General features: G+C 42.8%; 1 long non-coding RNA gene across 1 annotated transcript; it reads left to right on the top strand.

Moving 5' to 3' along the window:
• Positions 1 to 8,518: 8,518 nt before the first annotated feature.
• Positions 8,519 to 12,644, top strand: LOC129384263 (uncharacterized). Its single transcript, XR_008611999.1, has 3 exons — positions 8,519 to 8,577; positions 9,709 to 9,780; positions 12,412 to 12,644. It is a non-coding gene; the product is annotated as an uncharacterized lncRNA (long non-coding RNA).
• The last annotated feature ends 7,467 nt before the right edge of the window (positions 12,645 to 20,111 follow it).

Raw genomic sequence — 20,111 nt, 5'->3', positions numbered from 1 at the left:
GGCTTTTGATGCAAGGCGATAGCGGTCTGCGTTAAGCACGTGGTAAATAATAGATGCATGAGGAAGCTTGCACTCTTAAACGCGAGTGATATAATCAATAACTTTTAATGCCTTGATGCATATGAAAGCGTACAGGCGCAGTGATTGGTGCCGTGATACAGGCTCAGATCAAATTGGGTCCGTTTGGGAAATGGATTTCCCACGTCCTCATTTAAAGCAGCAGTATGTTTTTTGGACTGAATAGTTACCACTCCTTATTCCTGTTATTTTTCATACGAAGGTTATTACAAAATTTATAAAGATCCTATATTTAGGCAGGTGAGATAACTTTAAAATATAGAATAAAATAAAACGAGTGTCGTGAACTACTTGGACAATCCCATTAAGAGGAAGCTTTAGCTCGGGTGCTCGTATCTAAATATATGTAAAAGGAGAATTCGTTTTTCTCGCCAACCAGTCCACCAAACTTGACGAGATTTGTTGCATTTGAAAGAAAACTTCTTAAAAGGATCTAGTGACGGTTTGTTTCAATTTTTTTTTGGTTTAGGTCGTCAATTCTTTAATAAAAATTGGTAAAAATCGCAGAAGTTTTCAGAAATCTCTACTATCAAGTTTACCACTCTGTAAATCATCAATGCAAAATGATTTCACAGTTCTGTCAATTGCATCTAATAGGACATCTAATGCAGACAAAATTGGTATGTTACATATGAGTCTAAAGAAATTCTGTAACATAGACATACAGCTTTTGCAGAACCCCTATATACAACGCAAAATATCACGTAATATATTAACTGACACATTGAATTGGTCCGCGTTGAATGATCTAATGGACAAAGTTTACAGAATCGAGATATCTGTTCTTGATGGAGGGCTAATAATCAGTAAATTTCCTGCTTCCATTTCTTTTGAACTACCGAATTTCTGAAAATTCCTTCAACAAAATTCAAGCCGTAAATGGAAAATCCGCTTCCAACAATCCCTAGAATGTAGGTTTGTGTCTCAAATTCAACACATTTTATTAAACTCAGTCCTCGGGTTATCTCAAAAAAGCGTTCTTGCGTTTTACATGTATTTGAATAGGCTGCGTAGGAGTTAGGCCCTACCTAAAGCTTCTTGTTAAGAGACGGTTGTAGGAGGTCTCGAAGAAGGAGATCCTTTATGTGCAGTTCCTTACAAAGAAGACATCAGGTAGAAACGGGAGCCCCCCAAGGCGTGCTGTATTCCATTAAATGGCGCTGACGACATGCGCATAGCTAGGCGTATATTTCTGTTCTTTGTGACGTCTAAACGGAACTAGTTGAGAGCCAGAAACAACGGCAGAGTGTTCTTCATGCAGTACACAAGGAATAATTTTCACACCATGTACAGAGTTGATGGTAATGAACAAATAAATTTCTGATATAGCTTCAAGAGAAGAATTAAACTACATCTTAACTTTTAAGTTTTAAGGCTAGTGAGCCTGCGGTATTACTGATGCGCAACGTCTTCTATTCGCGTCTTCGCATGTGTTATCGCTTGAACACTTACGCAATATTTTGTGTGAGGCTTGTACATTCCAGACGCTTATCGATGTTAGAAAAGGTCAGTCAGCTGCAGGTGACTGGTCTGAAGCTACAGTGTTACTGAGGAGCACCTTGCTACTGCTCGTATGTCACACAGAAAAATGAGCAAAATGTCGCCATTTGCTGTTGTTCATTTAGTACCAATACAACGCCACGCTTAATTTCATTCTGTTCTATTCCTGTATTGTATACAGTTATCCACCCACGAACAGCCGTTCCGGGTGCTCAAGAATGTGAACCACCCCTAGGACTTCTAATGCAAAGCGAAAAAGACATAATGTGAATCAAATAGTTAAATAATTCGGGACAAGGCTTCCACACCCCTCTATATTCTCACCATCAATCTTTTTCTAATTTTCCTTTTCGCCTTTGTGTGGAAGGCTGCAGGCGGCTGCGACACGCTATGTCAAGCCAACCTCAACCTACCTCGAATAAAATACGTCTATTTTGACCTAGACATTAGGAAAACACAAGTAATATCATCTCCGTTCACAAATACCGTGTCTTCTGCATTAACGTGTAAGGTGTTATTACCAAAATTATTCTTCTAAATTTCAGGTGCCTTAAACTCAACTTCGTGCCCAATAACTGTTAGTATATAAGCCGTGATACACGAAGAACACGCCAAACAACATATACACAAATTGTGGCACCGGTGTGGCCTCGAATGTCGACGCCTGCGTTACGACACAAGAAAGAAGATAAAATCGCCCATGGCAACATGAGCCTTTACATCGCACTGCACCTTAAATGTAGCACTTCTCTACGTTTCATCGTTTATCCTTAAAGAGGGATCCGCTTTGGAATCAGGAATAGCTGCTGCAATACGCCGAGTTTATTGTTAGCAATAGCATTTAAATTATTAGAAATGGCATAGACAGACAATTCAACAAGACAGAATTTCTGAGAAATCTGTAGACTTCAAATAATGAACACTAAGGTTATACTAATTGCGCAAGAAGCGAGCGTTATTGACAAGGAGACTCGCCGAAATCTTACCGCCTAGAGCCTCATTATTAAATTATGGTGGTTTACGTCCAAAAACGACGATCAGATTCTGAGGCGCGCCGTGGTGGGATACTCCAGAAATTTGGACTGCCTGGGATTCTTTAACGTGCCCCTAAATAAACGTACACGGGTGTTTTCGCATTTCGACGCAATAGAAATGCGGCCGCCGTCGCAGGGACTCGATCCTGCAACATCATGCTTAGCAGCCTGACACCATAGCCACTAAGCACCCACTGTGGATAGTGGGCGCTATAACGTAATACTGTTCCAAACTTTTCTATTCCAATTCTGCAATCAGCCCACAGCAATTGGTCAAAAGCTTTTTTGGACCACTCCCACTTCACCTGTCTGTCACGCGTTGTCACGAAAACCGCGATAGCTCCCCATCTGATGTGCCGTGTACACACTGAATACCCATAATTTGACCGAACGAAACAAAAATAGTTATTTCTTATTCGACGCATTTTCGCCATTAGCCCTCGGCTATTGGTCAAAAGTTTTCGGGCTGCACCCAATTCACCTGCCTCTCACGCGACGTCATAAAACCGCAAAAACTTACCGCGTCAAAGTGACGTGTACGCGTTAAAGATGCATTAATATGCCGAACAAAAGTGAATTTCCTTCTGAATAGCCGCAGGCTGCCCCGTTCCGAAAGGAATAAAAGATGGCTGCCACCGATTGCTCCGGCACTGGCTTCTCATCCCTGCCGGAGAGCATGGATTTATTTGCGTGCAATAAAACTTTTTGAGTGGCTGTGTATCGTTTTCCAGAACTTTCGACAGGTTTACGACCTCGTTCTGCCATCTCTTCTTTCCTGAGGATCCATTTTAGCGTCATTAATAGGCTTCCGTTGCATGCCGCCGCGATTTTCGACCAGCCAGCGCGAGTTAAACAAGGGCAAGCGGACCAATCGCAGACGCCGGCACCACACTCTTGATCCAGCTATCAATTTTCAGTGCAGTGGCTCGGCCCCATCAAATCCTTCTCCACTTGAGCGGGCTCCTCGCCTCTTGTCGGCCAATTAGATAAGGCAAGCCACTAAGCGTAGGCAATGTTATTCGTTTTTCAAGCAAACAAAAGTGACTTCCTATGAAAGAGGAGAGCGTTTGATTGGTCTGTTCAGACAACCCTGCGGGTCACCGCCCGATGCTTGCGTCGGTGGTTACGCAAATTTGACGTCAGGACATTGGAATAAAAACATTTTTGAATAGTTTTACGTTATGGGGCCCAGGGTCTCATCTTAACATGTAATAAAAACACAATATCTGGGGCTTGAAGTGCCAGGACCACTACCTGATTATGGGGTACGCCGCAGTGGGGGATTGCAGAATAATTTTCACCATCTGTGGCTCTAAAGTGTACCCACTGCATGGTACACGGATATTTTTCTTTTCATTTCGGCCTCATTGAAGTGCGTCTGCCGCAACCGGGATGTGATGTTGCGACCTGGAGCTTAGCAGCGCAACACCAAACTATATCACCACAACGAGTCTAAACGACATATCAAAAAAACATAAGCTAAATGACTGCGAAATCAGCAATAGGAAGTAGAAACAAGTATCATGCCAAAAAATAGTGATAATAGGTGAGTTGATAATTATGAGCAATATGAGCCATTATGAGCAATTATCAGCCATAAGCTTTTCTTTAGTTTACAATGAAATTGATAAAAGGAAAGTATTGTTCGGGCGAGGCAAGCGTTAATCCGTGGTTAAATAAACGTAAAACTGCTTTTCCACTGTAAATATTTTTATAGAATAATAACCATGTTCCGGCTCTTCAAGTCGCTCGTATGACTGTAACATTTGCTGTGGACAAGTCTTTGTCATCTCCGAAATGTAGAATGTTTAAACGCTGCAGCGTTCTGTCTGAGCAGTTAGGGTATTATTTGATATAGCTAGTATTCACACACTTTTGCATTCCTCCCTAACAGAGCCCACTGGAGGCAGACATCACGGTAACTATGGTAAGGATCATTGCTTTTTAAAAAGGGTGGGCCATTCAATAAGAAAATAAACATAATATTGGGAGAAATCTTGGGTACCACAAATGCAAAGTTTTGGTACCACGCATGCGACAAAATATCTAAAACAATTAGAGAATTGTTGACAACAAAAGTGTAAGTGAACACAGGTTTTTTTTTGTTTAGCTCCAATACGGGCACATAACTGAGCCTCCATTTAAGGCACGTACAATCTCACGCATGAAAGTCTGCTGGCTCACTCCGTCGCATATAGTACAAACCCCGCATGTATTCCGTGTACAATTTCACCTGTGTGTCGCCCAACATTGGATAAGGAGTCAGGACCAAAAAAAAAAATTGTGATGCATGGACCGGCGGATTGTACCTGCGCCTGCTTTTCTCACTTGAGCCGGACGAGCATAATTTCCTTCTGAATGCACAGCGCCCAGTTTGTTTTGATGAAGAAATGAAAATACGTAGAATGTTCGAAGCAACGTATTGACTCGTAGATTAGACACCATTACTGAGTTTACCATCCCTCCTGGAGAAGGTGAGCCCTGATGCTGATCCAGTAAGTTCTTCACTCTTTGCCTAAATAACTCTGTTAGCGGCGTACAGAAGTAAATATACGCAACAATGAAGGAGGCTCGTTTGCGTCATTTGTAATTTGTATAGATACATAATTTGTAAAGCCGTATAGACGCATCCACTAAGTTTTTCAATTAGTTTCTGTTGTACCAAATTCACAAAACATGTTCGAGGACGCTTCAGCTTCGCCTTCAAGAGTGCAACGGACAGCATAAAAAATCCCTGACTGATTCTCATGCTTCCCGGCAACAGCAGCTTATATGTAACCGTAATGTCTAGCAGGAAACGCTCGCGACAAACGCTGTGCACGAAGGCGGGCTTTCTTGTAGAAAAGTAGCCTCATGCGTGCTCCATCTGGATATGTTTTAAGCCAACGGGCGCGCTGCTCCGGGGACTCTGAGATATTCCCGCGCAGGCGCAGCAAATGGCGGACGCTGTGGTCAGTTTATAAATGACAGAAATTCTGGAAAAGGGGTTTGTTTGAGTTTTCGTGTAACAGAAATATGCTTTCTCGTCTATTCAAATTAAAATACGACGCTATTATGTCTGTAGGTTGTGTGTAAGTCGTACTTTACAATATTTCTGCGTATTTTAGCTTGAGAAATAGAATTAGTTGAGTAACTTCCTTGCGCCACATGGAGGGTCTTGTATGGGTGGTTGGGCAATTGTTTTGCCGAAATGAAGTGCGATGCTGGACGCTGGCGCTGGATTTTCGTCGATACGGGGCCCTTAACGCTCTAGCATTAAGATCCCTTTCGTGTGCAAGCCTATGCGGTAAGAGAGCACGAATATAATAAAGCTTCCGCAAAAAACTTTAACAGGTCTCTTGCAGCAATTACGAATGCTTTCTCGAAATGAAAATAAAGGCTCAGCTGGCCAAAGATATATTCTAGTACAAGGCTATATAATATAGGAAAGTTTAGAAGTTTGTATTAGAAGTTTGTACAATGCGCAAGCGATTCATGCCGAAGTGACCACGACGTGCAATGACGGTCACCGTACAGTGCCACTAGGTTAACGTAAATCTATTTGAGACTGTGTCCCTTCAAATGCAGAAAGCGTTTATCTGCTCGTAATTTCAGCGATGATTTAAGCGACTATTTCTGCCTAATTGCCCTAGCAGTGTGGCGGAGTGCTAATAGAACATAACTTTTATACTTTGCTGAATATTGAGAGATGTGGCTGCATTTTAGGGCCTGTCATATACACCTATTCTAAGGTTATGATGCCCACAATACAACTTTTCTGAACGCTGCTCGCGCAACACATGCGCGCCTACTTTCTTCAAGCCGCGTGAGATTTTTTTAGACCGCCACCACAGTGGTTTTCCTTTGACAGATTCCTAATTCGTCCTTAGAGGCATGTGCGAATGCAAACAGCCAACAAATGACACCAACCAGCGATATTAGATTCACTTATCAATAATTTTGTCGCTCTTACTTGCTAGGACTTGGCATCGACATCTATCTTTTTGATCGCTGGTATTTGCCCTATGATTGTTGTCACTAGTTCACATATTGCAACACATAGCGTTTTCTATTCGGCAAGTCTGATGATGCAGAAAACTTACTGCATAGACGTAGTGTATACAACAAAACATACTTCATGTACTGAGTCCCTGCTGCTGCCTCAAGAATAGATTGAGTGTAGTCATTAGTTTGCGAGAGTGAGACACAGAGACCGTCTCTCTATTATGAAAACATAGAATTTTGCCTGCGTGTATACATCCACTGGCATGCTACTCTGTATGCGTTGTATGCTACGTTGTATGCGTTATCCGCCAGCAATATTTCTCGAGAAGGCAGGTTGTGTTTTATCGTTGTGACACGTCCGGCTTTCAGTTTTGTCTTCAGCGATCCTCAGTGATGGTGGCGAAAAATTTCTGTTATTTCTGATCTCCACCATGACGCGAGCTCCGAGTGCCTGTTGTGTTACCGGAGTACCACGTAATGTATTACGCGATCATTCCATACAATCATCCAGCCTTATTTGGTCTGCAAGAACCATTCGATGTGAGTAATATCATGTCTTCTTCCTGGGGTGATGCGTTAGAGCTGCATTTACCTTATGATGCGTTTGATAATTTTTGGAGACCCTCTTGTTTGAATAACATAAGGAAGTATGGCAACAGAGTCAATAGCGTCTCCTTTTGTCTTAGCACCCCGACAGCTATTCTAAAAAAGTTCGGCCAAATAACGGACATAGGGGACTGAAGCGCAATGTACACGTACAGAAGTATGAACTATCGATTTGTGTCAGTGTGCATGCTTCCTTTGAAAATTGACACTATTGGTTGCCCTATTAGTTTTCACGGAGCTATATTACTGACACAGTGAACGTAATATGATGTGGCGCACAAAAAGATGGCAATACTTGTGGGCAATAATATGGAAGTGCACAACAGAATATTTATGGAGTGTAATAGTATGAGTCAATTTTTAGCACAAGGGCAGAATTACTTTGTTCATATCAAGTGTTCAATTTTGGTAGGCAATGCTCAATTACTCATGATTTGAGGAAGCGCAAGTGAGAAACACGAAGTAATAGAGATGGCAAACTTGGCGCTTAGCTAATGATTGATTTTTGTTATTTTGCTAGAAAGGAAAGGACAGAAGTATACATTGAGCGTATTAGGCTATTCCCAATCAAATGTCAGTGGCAAGAAAGCGAGGCCGATAAGATGTACAAAACCAGGCTAACAACAACACCTATTGCAGGCCAAGTAGTTACAACAGCCGATTAAAACAAACCCTAAGTATACGTACCGACGATCCAAACCTAACGAAGAGAATTCACACCTAAGCAACAATAGTATTGCCTGGCTTTCACAAGTGGAACCCTTCTTTTAATGGGAAAGCACTGCTGCCTTGCCTGGGCACTTTATTCCAATGTGATTGATCTGAGCTGGTTAGAGGAATCGTTGACTGATATATCTTTCTTGCCTTTGCTTGCAGCTGACTTTTGATGGGGAATCATGTCTTGCGCACCGTCTATAGGGACATATATTTCTTTCTTAGAATAGAGAATCACTTTTTTGTTCAGTGCCTTGTCTCGTATCTCGTTTTATTCGTTTTCGTCCCTAGCACTGGCTCCCACCAGTTACATTACCCCCAATTCACAATTTCTTCTCTCTTACCATTGGAAGTTTGCGTATGTGGGCAATGCGGGATCGCCGCCGTTGGTTCTTTTTTTTTTTTGTAATGTAAGAGAAGTGTCTTGAAGCAGAAATGTAAAGCCCAAGTTTCTATTTGTGTTACAGAGCCATTTTTAGGTGCTTTCAAAGTTTAAGCGTTCGGTTGCTTGTCTTGCCACCTAATAAGTTTTGTTTAGCCTAAATAAAAAAATATGTATAACCACTAGTACGTTTCCACTGATTTGAAACTTCGTCGTTTTTCAGGAATCGACTCGAATGATCGCGTTTGCGACACAATGAAGTTGGAAAAAGGAATATTGGTATGTTAAATTAAACTGTATTATTTCTGCTTAACAGTGCTTGTTCATTTAGTTTGGTATATTGTTTTAGGAAACACGTAAACATGATAAAAGCTCAAGGACATAAAAATAAAGTGAAATGCGCGTGTGCTATGATGAGGGAACTTATTTCAAGCTGAAAAAGTATACACATAAGGGTGTTTGCTAGAGACTTGTGTGCACGTAATCAAACAGCCGCCTCCCAATAAGTGTCCCCAACAGGTAAAAGCAGCACATGAACCAATGTATATAATTTTGCATACCCAGTAACGTGTGAAGCTGCTTCTTTCCGCAACTCTACAAATAATAGCTCAACTCTGGCCCGAGGACTAGCATCGGCGATTCTTATACGCAAAGTTATAGATTGTATCATCACAGACGCAATATACGATTTAGCCATACGAAAGCAGCCTCTGCTACTTCTCGCTCTACAGTGACCGGCACTTTGCCAAAATGCCGCCCTCTCGTAAGCGCGAGAAAGAGCAGCTAGATATGAACCTCATAGGCAGAAGCACCTCTCCCTTTTTGCCTGACACGTTATGATCCTCCCTGCGCTCGCTTAGACAACATTTAAGCCTAGCTTACATCATTCTGCACGTCAGCGGAATTGCTGCTCATGGCACACATGAGGTACGTATTTGCCTGTTTGCAGAAGATACCTCCTCATTTCTGTCCGCCACCTGAAAGCCAGGGTAACAGCCACGCATGTATTAGCATTCTGAGAGCACTACACGCATAAATAACACTTGGCCACTTTTTTATGCTACGCTATACTTTGTAAAGGTACAGCAGACCATCCGATTTTTGTTTTCTCCGTCATGCCTTCGGAAAGGTATCTTTTTATTTACATTCGTGAGCACCTTCAGGGGAGGTGACTGTTTGTTTTAGCGCGAGCGTGGTTCGTGGCAACTACTAAATAAGTACATTTTTCTTCGTGCTAATATTAAGTAAGTGGTTAATAGTGTCCCTTATGTGTAGCCCGTCTGTTAATTGCTCTTCGGTATTTAGCGTGTTTAGCACGTTAATGTAGTTGATGTCATTTTGTTGTTCGCTGTGGATGAATTTTCGTTCCTGCAATCGGTTTTGAATAAATTTGTTATTGTTCATACACAGCTGCGCAGAAACTGCCGCACGGAATGCGACTACATGGTGCGTCCTGGTCAATCTACTCATCATTGTGTCGTGGTAAGATGCGTCCCATGTTTTTTCTAATTCAGTGTTTAAATAGTGATTGCGTCGTAGCGCTCGTGCCGTTCAATCAAGTTGGTGGGTTGGTACTTTACGGAAAAATGAAGAAATTAGAAGTACTACCTGCAGGGTGTTATACTGCTGAGGCCTGCGTTTGCCCCTATCAATTTCATCCTTTTTTTGTCCCCGAATTGTTAATTTCTACCGTGGGACTCTTATTTAATTTTAAAATTCATGCACGACGGAACCAGCAGAAGGTGCAGGCGACAAACACTTACTTAGTTTCTAGAAAATTGAGGACCCCTGACGAATTTCAAATTAGAGCATCGTTTTCTCCGAGGCTGTGCGTACCGCAGCAGTTGTTTCCATAGGAAAGAAAAAAAAATAGCTTACCGTCATCCATGCGCCATTTATTCTTCCCAGCCCTACTCGCGATAAAAACATTATATCATCGAATAAGATTTGCCCACCACGAAAGGTGTCAATCACTTTACCTTTCTGGATGTTTTTTTATAAGTATATTTGACCGTATCTATGCGCATTCTGGCATTTCACACAATGGACGCGCTTCAACTGCAGTATAATTGCTAGTTTTCCGTAATTCGCTGCATGTATGTTTTTTTTTTTGACGCAGTGTATTAAATTTTTGATAGCTAACAAGTTTTGTTTATTAAAGCAAATATCTTCCGTCGGTTCCTCTCGCTGTTATTGTGGCTGGTTGGTAGTGGTTGGTGGCCGGGGGTCAGACATGGGGCGAGGGATGGCAAGGAAACGCGTGGAGCGAAATGGTGTCTGCACTCGGGCACCCTAGTTATGGCGAGAGAAGAAGAGGGAGGGGCGGGGGGAGCTCAATTACTCGTTCATTCTTCGCTTACATTAACAACCATCGTCATTGGTTTCTGCATATTTAATTATTTCTCTTACTGTGACAGTTGACGTGTTTTGTAACTACAATAGTGTTTTAATCGATTATAAGCTAATTGGTATTAGTATTCATTTTCTGGCAGATTGCTTGGATTTATATAATTCATAACATTCCTGAAGGTACACTAATCGCTAGGGTGGAAAAACTTATAGAAAGTATTTGACCAAAACGAAGTTTCGCCCATAAGGCGTAGCAGTGACGCCATAGCTTGCCTAATAATATATGCAAACAGCATTGTACAATTGTGCCTGGTTTCGGTTCATGTAAACATTGAGAAAATGTGCGTGAACAAACATCATTCAAGATGAAGAAAATTTTCTTAAATACCGGCTCTATTTAACGTCGCCTTCTTTTTGAGAACGTTCACGCTTGTAAGGGGCATCTAAGTGGAAAGAAACAGCGTTTTTCTTCGAACTTCAACCTTGCCTTTGACTTCTTGCCGTTGCCTTAAATCAGAGTTGTTCAATTCGGCGCTGGTTTGTTTTCATCAGCTGTAAATAGTGCCCAGTTATCACTCACCAGCTATATTATTCTACTCAGCAGTAAAGTCGAGAAAAGCTCCAGCGAAGTTTCCTGAGTTATCAGTAGGAGTAAACATTTGTAGGTGCTCGCGGGGTAATATGCTGCGGAGAAGTTAAAAAAAAATTTCAGTCATTTCTGAGGTAGCGTTGCCAGTAGGGAAAGTGTTGAGACGCATCTATTACTTATTCCTGTTTTCTGTACCGCCCTTCAGATTAGCCACTGGCTTCATTTAGATTTCTTTAGTATGCTGCTGGCTTATATATGCTTTCCAGAACGCTGCGTCGACCACTTGATTTAGATTGCAGCATGTACGCGCTCTACAGTAGCAGCATCTTCCGGCTTGCTACCATAGCGGAACATATTTATTCTTGCCTTTTACGTACCAAAGCCACGATTTGATTATGAGGCAACCCATAGTCAGGGTCTCCGGATTAAGTTAGACCGCCTGGGTTTCCTTAACGTCCACCCAACGCAGGGTACACGGGCGTTCTTGCGTTTCACCCCCATTGAAGTGGGGCTGCCGCCACCCGAATTCAATCCGGGCTTCGTAAAGCAACGTCCCAACCACTAGGCCACCACTTTAGGTCATACGTTATTATTCATGAGGCAACATATGCAGTGTAAAAAAAAAGTAAAGTGGCTGAGAAGTGAAATCTCCAGCTGGTACTCCCTGGGACCGTAGGAACCAGGAACCTGGGTCTTGAGTTCTTACGAGACGTTGGAATACTATTATTTTTTGTCCTTATAAACATGTAATGTGCTTTGACATTGCTGCGACTAGGATGACGATGGTTTTTTTGCATCCTACTTCAAACGGGGCGGTGACAGATCACTATACCAGCAGACTCTGGCCACAGAGGTGGAAAGCATAAGAAATATGACTGTGGGTCTATAATGTCAAACTGTTTGTCGAATTCTAGCAGCGCTTATGAAGACCCTCAAATGGAAATCAAAAGCTGCAAATATGAATACGTTCATTCTGCTTTTGTAAAATATATGTTTTTGAGCTGTGCCTGTTGAAAACGGTTTACTATATTATGAATATTTCAAAGTTATCATAAGCTGTATTTTAGCATTCGTGAATATTTTAGGGCGTAACACCGTTAGCATTCGGACGACATCAAGCTGTGAAACTTCTGTATAATGTGTCTAATATTTAAACATATCTTTTTTTTTTGCAGATTACTGGGAACGGACCTATACCGCCAGATTATAACGATTATGCCTGCCGTGTGGGATACTGCGTAAAAGGGCTCTGTGTGTATCTTTCTAATTATCTCGAAAGATGCCGGGCTGCACCAGCTTACTTTTGAGGACGTCAGAAAAATGCCATCGCAGTAACTTTGTTGGTAAACATTGTATGCTTAGCATGAACCTACTAGCCAGAATTGAAGGCTACAAAAGTGAATAAAGTTAAATCAAACTGGTTTCGCCTTTGTGTATGATTTATTCTTCCATGCACTAAGTGTGGGCATCGGCATGTAGAGCTACAAATTCAGAAAGCCTTCAACATGAAAAAATTCAGAAACATGTATGCATATGCCATGCTCCCACGGTATGCGCAATATTCTAACAGCTTTTATTGCCGTGTATACTGCCGCTTGCTGTTCTGCTAAGTGTTGTCAGATGACGCAATGTGCCCGTGCATGGTAGGAATTTATGTGCATGGCGACGATGGTAAACCAAGAACGGCACCATGGCAACCTCAGGATGATGCCGGCGACAAGGATGGCTTACAACTCGCTCACGCACGCTGAGGAAGGTGCACAGCAAGGCGGTTAAGAAGGCTATTGTAACAGCCCTCTTGTTGTCCATTTAAAACATTGGCGGTAGCTTTCCCTGCCCTGACTTGGAAAATTTCTTTTTTTCTAATAACGAAGTTGTCTATGCTTCTCGAAATGCTCAAAAAGTTTAAATTATCTGTTTTCATGCTACCCTACAGAAATTAAAAGAAACTATGATTTTTTTATTTAGACAAATATGGGAGCATATGTGGGGAACAGTGCATAAATATAGTCTAAACAGGCACTGGTGGCGACGGGGTAAGGCTAACGCAAAACAATGAAACTGTCAACACGAAATCAAATATGGCAGCGCCTACGGTAGCGCAGTTAAAAGCTCTCTATACGGAAACAGAGGGCTTGTTAAGTGCGATTTAGCAGCAAATTGAGGAGGTTGGGTTCAATATCGGCCAATAATATTGCCTAGAACCTCATTTTCAGCATCCTTATATACGCCCCCATAAAACCTATACAGTTTCATCTCTGCCCTGGGAGAATAAGAAGTGGCAGGAATTAAATATTTAGAGAGCATCAGACGCATATTGTTGGAGCGTGTACTCAAATTTCGATGTGATTTAAATATGAAGTTATTTGAGGATAGGCATTCAATACTCTTCTATCTTTTTCTACGCGTTACACAAGGGTATAGTTAACTTTCCTGATGTGACTCTAATACCAAATGCTCGGTGGTCATAGTTCGCTAAACTATGAAGTACGTCGTCAGTGATATAGCACAAAATCCGAAGTTGTGTAGGTTAATAAAAGCTTTCGTAATGTATTGTTGCGACAGAAACTATATGGGCACTTTCGTCGGCGTCGGCGTTGCCGTGAGATTCCGAATTTGGTCCAAAGGCGATAAAATCGTTTCCGCACGCCGTTCGATGTATGTGCGAGTGAGCGCTTCCGAGGATGAGCCGGCGAACGCTGCTGAAAAGCGCGCCCTCTTTTGTCGCGCGCAAGGCACCGAGTTGAAGCGAGAGAGAGGGGCGTTGTTCTTAGTTGTTCTCCGGCGGCTCCAGCTTACAGCGTGGCCATGCGGCCGCCGTATCTTCAAACCAATCTTCGACGTGGCCAAAGTGCACGCCCGGGCTGGCCTCATCTTCAACGCAGTCTGCGATGTTAGCAGAGTGCGCGTAGTGCCAGTAGCTTCGTAAGCGCTTTGCCTATCGACGCTTCGTTCGCGTTGATGCGAGAGAAGCATGAAGGTCAAATCGCTCGCTGCTGCTGCCGCACTTCTTCACTCAAGCGTTTTCAAAGCAAGCCTCCGCAGTCATCGAGCGAAACGTTTTCATGTTTATCTGTGCGCACATGATACCATGCATGTTAATTTGGTTAGTACATGATTCTGTACAAGTTTGCACGGCCGATAGAACTACTATCCTAGCTTCGTATATCTACTAATTCGTTATCGCAGTCGTTGCTTCGGCTTTCCGGTGAAACTGCGACTTTATATTTATAGCGTTACTTCAGAGCGTTTTGAGCTCCATTTAACCTAGCGCAAAGCCCGTCAACTGTCTTCAAAGAATCACCGTGCCACGTTATTGTCATTTTAAAGAAGTTAGGGAAATCATATCGATCATACGTATGCGTAGTTTGAAGGGTTCCAGCTGGTTACAGTGCTCTCGAAAAATTTCTAACTGCTGAAAAGCCTAAACGACCGTTATGCGCAAGGTTTTCAAATTTCGAGAGAGCCGTGATAGCTCACATTGCTGATATTACGTTCCGCCAAGGGCCCAGCAACATGTTTTCGCTCAACGATTTCTAACAATTCGCACGAGCCAATAGCTGAAAGCTTGCCACTTATGGTCCTATATTTGGGGCAGCCAAGACGTATGTGCTCCGCTTTCTCAGTTACCTTGCACGTATCCCTTTCTGATGAGTCTACACTTTGGATGCGATGCAAATATTGATGTCTAAAGGCAACATCTATTCTTATCATGGGCAGAACCCTTGCATCGCTACGTTGCATGCCACACGGTATCCGTAATATCCTTTGATGAACCTTTGATGAAACTTTGATGATTCTGCTGGTCTAATAATGGTAATGCTAAATATTGGTTGTTGATTAGTAGTGTGGAAGTAAAAGCAACTGATGAAGCACTACAGTTACTTAGCGAATATTCTATTTATGCCAAGAGTCATATTAAGGAGGACCGTTAGGAAACCACGATGGTGATCATCGGGTGCAAGCAAGCCGAATATGCGTACTTTGTTAAGCGAGATAGGCAAGATCACAACGAAAATAGAGGACAAATTTGTACGAGTCTCATCTATATTACGCACAGGATGCACTAGTTTTTAACATAGGAGAACCACGACATCATGAAATCTTGGAAATGGGTGCTTGTTTATAGAGAATTGCAAATACCGCATTCAGTTTGCTAAATAGCACAAATTTAAACCAGATCTTGGAGTACGGGCGTTTAGGCACGCCAAAAGTTCACGTTCTGCCGAGTGAGTTCCCATTTCATTTTTCTACTACACGACATGCTTTCACAAAAAAGCACTGTGACAAACGAGCAGTACGAAATATGACGCTGTGCTTCCCATTTCCTCCTCGTGCATTACACAAGAAGAAAAACAGCAGCAGGCGCCTCTGATCGCCATATTGAGTCCAATAAATTCGCTCAAATTGAGAGAGAGAAAGAGAGAAAGGCATAGGAAAGACAGGGAGCTTAACCAGAGATTATCTCCAGCTGGCTGCACTGTACTGTGGGAAGGGCAAATGGATGCGATAGGTCAGAGAGAGAAAAGGATAACAAAATAAAAAAAGAACCAGACGCACACAATGAGAATACCTGCCTTTCACTTCTTCAAGCCGTCGCCATTGACTTTAAAGCATGTGACCAAGATTATCTGGCGTGACCACGAAGCTAGCTCCTGCTTCCACATGCTTCCGCACCGATTAGTGTACCTTCGGAGCGATGCCACTTGCTACAGCCATCCCTTTAACAAATTTTATTGTGGGCCTGCCGACAGTGAGATCAACTTAGTACCGCATGACTGACTGGTTGTGTCGCTGTTGTGCAAGCCAAACTCCTGAGGGCCTTGTTAGTTTTTCGCAGTTAAACCTTATACAGAAATGCCGGCAATCAACCTTTTGACATACAAATACAGCTACACTGGCCACGTTGTCCACTATAGCACCTAATCGTCAATTCCTCCAAGTTTTAATGAATGAATGAATGTGGAGGGTTTCCGGTCAATGGCATACACTTAAGAAGCGTAAGTGCTGGTGGCGCCTTCACTGCAGTGCTCTCACTGAGCTCGAATGAAATCAACCTCTGCAGGGAGTTTCTATCCGCTCATTAGAATTTTGGTGTTTGTACAACCAGCGTGGTTCATAAAAACCCACTTCCTTATTACAATTTGCCAACCACACGTCAGTCGCATTTAAAACATTTGCATAAACTTTACTAGATTATGCAACATACCTCAAGCTGTTAGGTATGTCTATTCATCGTCTTGACATCATTTTCCTAAATGATAGATTGCATTTACACATTGATTGCATAATTACCCGTGGTTTAGTCACATCCCGTTAGGCAGAACTACAAATCGACGCCACAGCCTCCTCAAAGTGGACAAACACATGGATAAAAAACTACAAGATTATGTTAGTCTTGGATAACGAGTTTATTTGGACAGTCTCTTATGTGGATACACATGCCGTTAGTGCTCCCATGGCTGACGATTCTTTATCTCCTGGTGCAGCCACCACATCAAAACGTTCAGCTAATCTGAATTTTGACTTGATGGCACTTCCTGGTGTTTTTCCGTTTGCATAAAATGGTGATATCAGGAAACAATTCTGGTCTTATGGCAAAAACATTAACCATGTTAGTCGAACTTCAGCCCGGATATACGTTAGCAGCGATCTTATGTATACTGAAGGTGCGAGCGCAGTTTGACGAAGCAAAGCTGGTCAATCCCTTGCTTTAGGGCAAGTTATTCAGTGCAGTCAGTGTTATGCACTGAAATGCTCTCCAAAACCTTATCAAATATTCGTGTGCAGGCTGGGAATCACCACATGCTCTAGTGAACAATGTTGACTCTTAAAAATTCACGTGTAAAAACATCTTCCTTGTTCTGCGGATCCACGTTGCCTCGTCTGTGTTCGTGGGTCCGTCTACTTTTCTTTCATTGATCTTGGGTCACACTCCTGCCGTATAAATAAGAGTGACCTGGACCACGAAGAGGCCACATTTGCTGCTCGTCACTCTCTTTATCACCTCAAACTTATGTGTCCGACCTGTTAAATACTGCCGGTATGTCTTCAAGGATTACGTAGCCGGCTTTTTTAGTTGAATGGTTTACCTACCGTTGTTATTTAGATGATTCCATTCTTTATTCCCTAAGATTTGGGGCTTTATTACTTCCTCTTCGGCATATCTTAGCGCTTGAGACGAACTGGCTTTTAGCTAAGCATTATTGAAATGCCTCTTGATAGTTGTGAAATCGCTGTTTTGCTCACCTTGTGCATGCTTGGCATACATCCGACTTAATCACCACAAATCCTTACAGCCTTTCTGCTGGCAAGTGCCTTATTCGGACGAAGTACGGAACTGTGTTGGTTTAGTGTTCTTATTTATAGCGTTTCGGCAAAAGTTACGCAGACATCTTTTCTTTCATTAGGCAGCTCCTGAAGAAAAGGTGGTAAAATAGTGTCGTATGAGGTTTTGAAGCAGTGGACGTATTATGGACGCTTACGAGAATACTACCTCACACATCTTCATGCCAATTTTACCCATCAAAAATCACAATGTTTTGTAATGACCGCAATTCATAAGAATTTGGCGCGGTGTTCGCCTGACAGCAGCAAAAATTATACCTTTTCGTCACAGACACATAGTTTCCTTTTTCTCTTTAGTACACGAAATTTCAATAACTGAACGCGAACGCATCAACTTTGTGTGGTCACCAAGATTTGGCTCTACTTGTTTGGCTGCATATTTTTGTTTGGAATAAATCACCATGCGCTGTACCGCATATTTTTTTAGCAATGATACCACAGCATCATTTTATCGCTGCTCATTGAAGCTTCATATATATGCAGTGTTTATGCTATTTCTAACTCACGCCAAATGTTTCGGGAGACTCAATGTCTATCCTCATATCACATGAACCCTAAAAACAACAATTCAAATGTCCCGACACCTATGTCCTCACGATTTACGCTACTATTGGCATGATATGGTTTGAAACAGGTACAGTAACCTGGTTCATGAACATTTTCGGAGATGTTATGGGCCCATCCGCAAAACAGTATGTTCTAAAACCGAAAATTGTCTTACCATCCTGTTCAAGTGACGACATGACGAAATCAGCGCCAGACACGGAGCAGTAGTGGGTGAACCTCATGGATGCGCTCAAGCTCTCCCGCTCAAAGTAATTCGCGTCATTGATGTGGAGCTACCTCTGCAAGTGGCCACACCGGCCCTGTCAAGTCTGATACGGAGCCGTAACTCGTTATCACGTAAATGCGCAATTCTCAAACATCTAAATCGCCCAATCTGTGAACCCATCATTTATGCAGCCCGATGCGCTACCCATTAGACCATGGACTTCCGTTTGAACCAAGTTGGCAGGAAGACGGTTAGAGACATACAACAGACAGACATACAGATAGTACGACCGACCGACCAACCGACCGGCCGACCAATCGAACACCCACCCACCTTGGAACGTTCATACGTAGCAGTGACTCATTCTCAGGTGAATGTGTAATTCTCAGGCATGCAGACGATTCGACGTGGGAACTAATCATTTATGTAGCCCTATGCGCCATCCATTATTAGACCAGGGACTTCTCGGTGTCACAAGTTGGTGGAAAATGGTTAGAGTACATATATATAGAGAGACAATCAGACCACTGAAAATGCGTCAAATACCCTGAGGATGCTAACAAGCAATAAATATGTCAGTACTTCTTCCCGACACCAACACCTTCGCTGCAGCGCGATGCTGGGATGGAATCATGAGTATGAGTATCATGTATCCTGATTTCCTTAAGCAAATGAAAGAGTCAAAAAAAAATTGTCCATGCATTCATTTCACTACAAGGATGACACATTCTACGCGAAGTGACGCCAGCGATAGTGCGCCAGCTTTACGTCAGTACCACGGGTTTCAAACGGGACCGCCTCAAGGTCCCGCAATCAGTACTCCACAACGCCCTTGCAGTCACAAAGGCATCATGGAGTGCCGATTACTGCGATGAAAACAGATATTAGATTTATAAAGGAAAAATCAGACATCCACCCAATCGTAGCAATTGCTACATACGCGTTCCTCTAAAAAAAGCCTCGCAGTTGAAGAAAAGTTTGACTTGGTCCGGGATTTGAACACGAGACCGCCGCCTTTCCGGGGCAGCCGCTCTACCATCTGAACTAACCAGGCAGCTAGCAGATGGCAGGGCGAAGTCGAAAGTAACAACAACTCGAAGCAAAGGCAAGAGTTTTGACGTAATAATTACGCGGAAACTCGCAAGGTGGAAAGAAGTAATCATTAAAGGAAAAGTCAGACATCCACCAAACCGTACCAGTTGCTACAAAGGAAACCCGTACGGGTTCCTTGAAAGGAAAGCCTCGCAGCTGAAGAAAAAGTTGTCCTGGTCCAGCACCCGAACCCGAGACCACCGCCTTTCCGGGACAGCCGCTCTACCATCTCAGTTAACCAGGCGGCTAGCACATGGCAGCACGAAGTCGAACTTATCGACTGTGCTATTGCTACGATTGCGTGGATGTCTGTTTTTTCCTTTATTAACTACTTCTCTCCACTTTGCCGATTACCGCAGAACTGTTACGTCAACATATAAGATTGCTCATTGCAGTCTCAGTGGTTGGGCGAATTGGTAAGCGCAGAGAGACGCAGGCGCACTGAAGATTCAACGATTGTCGTGCGGTTCATATTTCTTTTGCGTTGTTAGCGCTGCAACGAAAGATAGTTCATACCTCGTGCACCGTGGGCACAAAGCCATGCTCGAAGCAGTAAACGCTGTGACGGCTTACTACCCAAGTCAAATTGTACGAACGAGACCTACCCACACAGGATAATGCTTGTTTTGTCATGCGGATGGAAGGTGCCTTCATCTTTCCTGT

Source organism: Dermacentor andersoni, chromosome 8, assembly GCF_023375885.2.
Source record: "Dermacentor andersoni chromosome 8, qqDerAnde1_hic_scaffold, whole genome shotgun sequence".
Lineage (NCBI taxonomy): Eukaryota > Metazoa > Arthropoda > Arachnida > Ixodida > Ixodidae > Dermacentor > Dermacentor andersoni.
The sequence above is the reverse complement of the archived record's forward strand: the minus strand, read 5'-3'. Positions and strand labels throughout refer to the sequence as shown.